This window comes from Diadema setosum, chromosome 13 (assembly GCF_964275005.1).
Source record: "Diadema setosum chromosome 13, eeDiaSeto1, whole genome shotgun sequence".
Taxonomy (NCBI): Eukaryota; Metazoa; Echinodermata; class Echinoidea; order Diadematoida; family Diadematidae; genus Diadema; species Diadema setosum.
In genome coordinates, this window is record NC_092697.1 from 22,412,970 (window position 1) to 22,421,151 (window position 8,182).

Below are 8,182 nucleotides of genomic sequence, written 5' to 3' on the forward strand. Positions count from 1 at the left end.
GATGATGACATGACAGCCTCACTAAAGGAATGCACAAGTTGGGGCTCAAGGAAGCAGAACAAAAGAAGAAGGCATGCATACATTATCCACAGGTGAACTTGTAAACTGGCAGTATTGTAATGGGAATTACACTGCTACATTTCTGAAATATGTGAGGCTCCTATGTCATCATCATTGTTCGGTGTAATTTGTTTAAGGTTTTTCAAAGTATTTTTTCTCTGCTCAAGGACCACAATAAATTCCACAAATCTACACATGGAGCTGTTGATTTATGTACTGCATGATGTGAAATTATGAAAATCGTCTGGAATGCCCCTTTAATAAGTGAAGACTGTGTACAATTGTACCTGCTACCTGTATTTTAGGTGTAAAACTCATATTTAACGAAACCCCATTCGATAGAGAGGGTCTGTTGCATCCAAAAATTTGTTATATAACCAGTTTAAAAGCCGTCACGACATACCGGTCAGAAATTCCTGGGCTAAGTCACCCAGCGCCACTGACAAATCGATTCTCTGAATAATACTAAATAAAATCTTCGAACCGGACTTATCAGTCGCCAACACGCTGTACTGCACGGCCATTTTCCGACACCAGGTGTTGTTGTTGTTGTTGTTTTTGATAATTCGCAAACCCGTATCGCGCCCTCTCTCAGTAAAAACGATGTATTTCCTTTTTTTTGTGTGTGAAAAGTTCAGGGTCGGGGGGTTTTCTAGGGTCGGGCGGGTTACGCCAATACAATGATTTTTTTTTTTTGCCTTATGGAAGTGTTCCTGTTTGCACAAGGTTTTATATTTAAGTGTTTCTCATGGTTCTTATAATGGGCATTTACTTTAAACAATTATGACTGATAATGGTTTTTATTGATGATGAAGGTTGCCAGTATTGAGTAATGCATTTATATTTAGTTCATTTCTTGAATCTGTAGCATTTGATTTCATGTATTTGAAATTTTGCAATTGGTACATGAATGCCAACTCTTTCATCTGCACTATTGCAGTCTTTCAGCAGTTACAGATTTGTATGATGATAAGATGACAAGAACATTTTAATGTGTAATGCTGCTTAAAGGGACAAAACAAATCATGCCCCTATGAAATTGAATTCAGGTTAGTTCTCTCCCTCCCCTTTCCCAGGTAAACATACAGATTTCATAGTTGTGATGACATTCTCTGTCAGAATCGTCTTTGATATATTTGCAAGTTATATAGCACTGGTTACTCAGAGGAATACCAATACCAATGTCAACCCATCACTCTCAGTCAAGCCATTTTTTTTTTTTTTTTTTTTTTTTTTTTTTTTTTTTTTTTTGATAGCTGATGATGTTAGGGGAAGGCGAAAGATTGATTATATGGCTCATTGCCAATCATTCCAATGTCTAATCCACTCAATGTGTTTATGTCACATCCTCAGTCATCATGACATCATAATAATGTTTGTATTATTTTTATGACAACATTACATCCCTATCACATCGCCAGCTCATTATCAACATGACATCCTCACATCATCATCATCATTAGATTATCATGACAGAATCCTGATAGCTGAATTACATTCATGAATGTGAACAGGAACCACAAGGAGAACAGTGCAAAGATCACTAAAGTGGCTACCCTCTATGAATAAGACTAAATCATCATCATCATCGTCATTGTCATCAAGACATAATTCTTATACCTTTATAACATCATAGCATCATTCTCACATTATTGTGATATCATCACCAAACACTGTGACATCATCATGACACTAATGTGACATCACATCATTTTCCTATCATTCTTTATATTGTCCCTAAACCGTGACATCATCCTGCCATTAACCTTCAATCGCTTTCCTTTTACCCACTCCAATGAATAGCACTTTTAATGGGATAGAGATTTTATAGTCTCTATGCAAGGGGTAAACCCATTTTATCCTCTTTATTATGAGCAGGTCTAGCTCTGTAAGAATATTGGATATCACCTTGCTCAGTACAAAAATACTGTCTGTGGTGTTTCCTCAGTATTCATGACTCTTTAAATTGCCAGAGGTTACAATGTAAATATCTCGAAATACTGCACCATTTAACTTTGAATGAAATTTTATGATAGATTAATTTGATCACTGTGGTCCAATTGAAATGTACTTATATTGTCAGATTACATGATATGAGCTGAAGGACCCCTGACTGTAAACTATAAACTGCCATATGTAGATTGTTGAAAACAGTAAGATTTACAGTGGAAAGGCAGGATTTACATCCTGGTGTTGGGAAGAAAAATCCACATTCAGTTTTTCACATTGGCTGTGATAATGCTGGAAGAGCATAAACAGAATTGATAGTGTTTAGCTCTCAGTCTTCTAAAGTTCTAGTGGGTTTTCCTTAGTTCAAAAATGTGATTTAGTCCACATTGTGAACAAAGTTCCTTCATAGGTGTGTGAGTTTTTATTGTGTGTCTGTCTGTTTGTCAGTGTTGTTGAGTGTATATGAATCTTTCTTTTGGATTCAGAAATTATTCGTAAATGTACAAATTATCGTCTTATCAAGGAGGTACTAGTACCTCCTTGGTCTTATAAAGTTTTTATTTTTCAATTATTTAGCAATGTACAATCCATACAGGAGTGCCTCTCTTGATCATGTTTTCCAGCTTATCTGAGATTCTAATATTAAAGACTTCCTACAGCAAGTGTAATTGTGTGGTATCTCTAGACTGATGAATATCTGCATAGTTCTATTTGTCTCAGAGTTAATTTTAAAGGGATGTTGACTTCAATCCTGTTTATTTAAGTGATCAATGTGAAATAGTTTTGTTTATTGACAAAGTTGAACAAAGTTGCTTACAATATACACTGGAACTGGAAATACAAATGAAGTCAGTGACACGATGGGTGCATCTGTTTTACACTCCACATCTTTATTAAAGTTGTACATACAGAATAATATACTAGTATGTGATAACAGTTCAGCATTGATGTTCATAAGGCCTTGTGTGTAGTCTTGACTTTCAGACCCACCTTATCTTTGACACAGTTGTAGTCTGTATCATGTTAACTCTGATTGTTTGTAGGTTGTTTTCACAGTGAAGTACACAGCAGGATCCTGTATAAACTATTGATGTGCAGTAGTCATACTCAGAGAATGGGACTTCATTGGATGATACAATACTTTACATTGATGATCTTTGTCCTGTAATGGCGGCTGACAGTAGACTGGTATAAGCCAAGTTTTCATGTTAACAAGAATTTTATTATGTGTTCAGTGCCTTCAAAGATCAGTGTACATGTACCACTTGCGAGTAAGAATCTTTATGTCTGGAGGTGCTTCAAGTCTGGCTTAACAGAGTTTCCTCTTAACCAATTGAGAACCAGTCGGAGTATACTAGGGCAGGTGTCTATGGGAAATGCTTGTTGTCGCAAAATCAGTCAGTCCTCATTGGGTTAAGGCTAACTTGTGTCGTAAGCAAATTTCTGCCCCCTCTGATTGAAACAGGTTTACAGTATACAGCATAATTTCAGAGCAGAAGCATTGTACTTGCCATTCAAAATTAGCATTCATTAATTATTGTGAGACTGAAATGAAATGAATTTGAAAAATATAGAAAAAAAAAGATATGTGACAAGGCATGTACATTTGTGCCAATTGCCTCATTTAGATTGTAGAAGATAGGAATTTGATTTCATGAATTTGAAAGATTGGAATTTGTGACACCTTGACTGTGGCATTAAGCTGGCAATGCCAGAGAAGCTTCAACCACATGACATGTAAGAAATATGATTGAAGCTTGGAAGTTAAGGGATCTGTTTTTGATAGAAAAGAAAGATCCCTTCTGAAATGAATCAAACCTGCATTAATTACTTGCGACTTTTCAAAGTGTAATATTTCAAATATTGACTGGATGTGCCATGCCTACGAGCCCCCTACATGTTACATTGTAAGTGGATCAGTGTTGTAATTGTTGAAGTGCTTCAAGTCTTTTTTGAAAAGGCACTATATACTGTAATTATTGGTTATCATATGTTATTATGTTTTATCTGTGAGTGTCTGATGAAGAAAATGTATGTTTCAATATCTCTCATGTTTCAACAGGAGAAATATGGGGGTTATTTCAGTGCAAATTGTAATCTGCGATGCAACTTTTACAACATAATGGTAAGCATACAAATTTTACCTGGTAATACATGTACTCAGTAATACTCAGATCTTACTCAGTAACATGAAATAACAATGCCGTAATGTTAGAAATACTGCCTGCTGGCTCATCTGTGAAATAAGTTCAGCCTCTGAAATCTTGTTACTTCTGGCCATAAGTGGGCGATTCATGACAGGAAACAATTTATCCCCCAAAACTGTGTGGCCTACAGGTGACATCTCTTGGGTCTGTTGTGAATGGAAAATAATGGACTGATAACAAAGGGACTGTACCCAAACTACTGTGAAAGCAGTGTGGTTCAGAGCTCTTTAGTAAGTTGTGTGGAATACATACAACAGCAGTGCGAGCTGTCTTGTTGAATAATGGCAAGCCAATTTGAATATACAGTGTTATTTACATAAACTTTGTATTTCTTTTATGTCCAGAATTGTTAATGACTGCAATTAAATTTCCATCTTGTGATTGGTATGGCACGAATATCTTTCCTTGTTAACTTGGCATACAAAGTGAAAGGAGTGATTGAATGCGTGAGTGGATGAATGATACACAAGATAAATTTATGACTGAAAAAGTGAGATAGTTACTACGTACATCATATAGCTGTGTACACAACTGAATGACGCCATCCCACAAACTGTAAGTTTTCTATATATATTGTAAGTTGTGCGACTGGAAACAACCAGTTCATTGTGAATGGGCGAATTAGTTTACTGCTGCTCAGAAGAGTACAGTACAAATGTATATGCTCCAGGTGAATGACTGCAAAATTAGAGGTTTTGGTGTTTGTTTGTTTTTTTCATACAAGATGCAGTGCAACATACTACTAGTACTCGAGGAATAATAACAGTGTTGAAAGTATGGAGACCTATAAGTGAACAAACCATAAGAGCAATCAAATGAAAACACATACACACACACACCCCCTCACATACAAAAAAAAAAACTTGGCACATAATAGCATATGTGTTCCTTTTCAATCCATGACTATGATTGTGATGAAATTAGTGTGTCATCCTTGCAAGTTTTATAACATGGATTCTATATTTGTATCCAGTTTTATTCATTCTTTGATAACTGCTGCAAAAGTTCCAACACAAATGAAAATACAGTCAACCTTGCTTAAGCTGGCCTCGCATAAGTCAAATAATCACCCAAGTCAAAGGTCCTTTTCAAGTCCTCTTCTCTTTATACCGGTACATTCTATTAATTTTAATCCCTCATTAGTTGAATTTTCTCTGATCGAAGCTATTTCTTCAGTCCAAATAGATTCAACATGGGCAAGGTTGACTGTAGTTCAATTCCTTCAACATATTCTACAAACATTTATTGACATTTTGATACTACATATGGAATATGTTTGCCGTAGTTCAATGGCACCTCTACTAACCACCACACAACACTTCTCCCATCTATTCAGACATGAAGTTTTTAATGACAATCTCCTGAAGAGTGCAAATATGGACTGCTCTTCGGGGAATTGTTGATATCATTACGAGGGATCTCGGCTCTGTGCTATGACCCAAGGAACCTTACAGGGGCACCGATAGCAACAACTGCCTTGAAGAAAAGCAGTTCATATCTGTACATACATGTATTATATAATGAAGAAAATTGTATATGAAAATTTAGTAGGTTGATGGCAATAGCTCTTGGATAGCCAATTCACACATCTGCGCTGCCATTTCACGTGCATTGCAATCGTATTGGATATTGGTCACCTCTCTCACTATTGAAGCCAAGTGCTTACCCTACATGTGCATATGAATGTGCTGCTACAAATCAAGAGGGCAGTTTAGTATTATGGGTCAGTTTGGGTACTGTGGGAACTACAGGTAATTGCTGACTGTATGCCCCAATTCTTAACCAATCAGACTTGAAGATTCATCAAATGAAGTATCTGGTTGTAGTGATGAAGTATGTATCTGGTTGTATAGTGATGAGGTATATAGCTGGTTGTATAGTGATGATGTGATGAAATACTAGTACTATATGTATTTGTATTGTGATGATGTAACCCCGGCGCGGGGCGCTGTAACCAGTAACGTGTTGGGGTCGCTGCTGCATGCGGTTACCGCTGATGTTGCTCTGCCACGGCGCTCCCGGCCACGACCTGATCCCGATCTCGCGCTCGCCAACTGGCAATGGCGGAGATTAAGCTGTGCTGAATCTTTTGCATAACGCCATGGCGGGATCATTCCTACTCCCACTTTCAGAACAGTGGAAGCCCATGGCCCATGCGTGAAGTCTTGAGCTAGATCGACATCGAAATCGCCAAAGCTACCGCGCTCAAAACCTACCACTCGATCGAGCATCCCACCGCGGCGGCCAGCGGCTGCGCCGCGCCGATGGACGGGCTAGCTAGCTGTAGTGTGCTATGCATGGTACACGTGCAGTGTATGCATTCGTACGTGTTGCGCTGCATGTAGACAAGTCGCATGGGCCAGCTTGGTACACAGCGAATATTGCGCACTCGTTTTGTCGAACGTATTTTGTCATGAAACGTATTTCAGCTCATGAAATGTATTTTCATGGAATGGTTTTTCGTTCATCGAATGATTTTTTTTTTTTCCGAAAGTATGGAAAGCCATGTATGTAAAACACTTTTTGTCAAATATATTTTGGGTCTAATAGATTTTTGTTGAAATGAATATATTTTGTCGAATATATTTTCGTCAGATATTTTTGGTCAAATATATTTTGGGTCAAACATATTTTGTGTCAAATATATTTTTGGTGAAATATATATTTTGTCGAATATATTTTTGGTCAAATATATTTTTGGTCAAATATAATTTTGGTCAAATATGTTTTGGTGAAATATATATATATTTTTGTCAAATATATATTTTGGTCAAACCTATATTTTTTTTTTTGTCAAATATATATTTTGTTTGAATATATTTTTGTCAAATACATATTTTATTGAATATATCTTTTATCAAATATATATTTTGTCGAATATATTTTTGTTGAATGAAATTTTACTTGATGAAATGGTTTTTTTAGTTGGTGTCGAACATAAATATTTGATTCCCCTCTGGCGCGCCATACATGTCGTTACCCAGCGTACAGTGCGCTTATGATTTTAGCGTGTGCGCTTGGAGGGTTAGCGTGTACGCAGGCGTCCCAAAGGCTCGGTGTTGCTTGACTTTTCTTTCTCTTAGAGAGAGAGAAAGAGAGGGTGAGAGGGAAATAATGATATTGATAATAATAATAATAATGATAATAATAATAATAATAATAATAATAATAATAATAATAATAATAATAATAGTGGCTACTTGTATAGCGCACAGGTCCACTTTTCAGTGCTCATGGCGCTTCAAAAGGGAAAAGATATATGTGACCCTGCACCACAAAACCAACAAAAAATCGCCAGACATGGATATTTAGTTAAGGGCAGATTCTGACAGAGCTTTTAGTCCGTACGTTTTTGGCGGAGGCCACGGCATTCACGTTTTTTTCTGAAAACGTGGGGAGGGAGTGACTAAAGCAGGAAGTACGTCCACGCACGACACTCGCACGGTTGCGCAGGGTGTAAGTACGTAGCCCGCACGCCACGCCATGGCCGTGAGGGGTTGCGTGCATCGTACGTTGTGCACGTGGTAAGTGAGTTGTACGTGCTTACAACGTACAATCTCCGTGCGATTGCCACGTTATCTTGCGGAGACTGTAATTACACGTTCTGCTCACGTACGGTATCCCTACTCTCTCGCATGTTGTAAGTGCGTGCAAGTGCGATTTTTTTTTTCGTCAGATGTTGGGGGTAGGCCTGTAGGACCACCTTCCGAGACTAGACTGAGACTCTTCTGATGTATAATCATACGTCTTCTCCATACGTGTACATGGCAGTTCAATTCATGGTCATAGGTTTATAATATTATGTGAAATGTGTGAATATATGACTCACTGACAGAGAAAGGGTTGATACATCTGGGCCCTATATATTTCATAAAAAGTTGATATGATAGCAACTCTTGCTGGAATTGCAATTGTCATAGTAACGACAAGAATCCATCTTCCTGATTGGCTGTTGCCATTGGAAG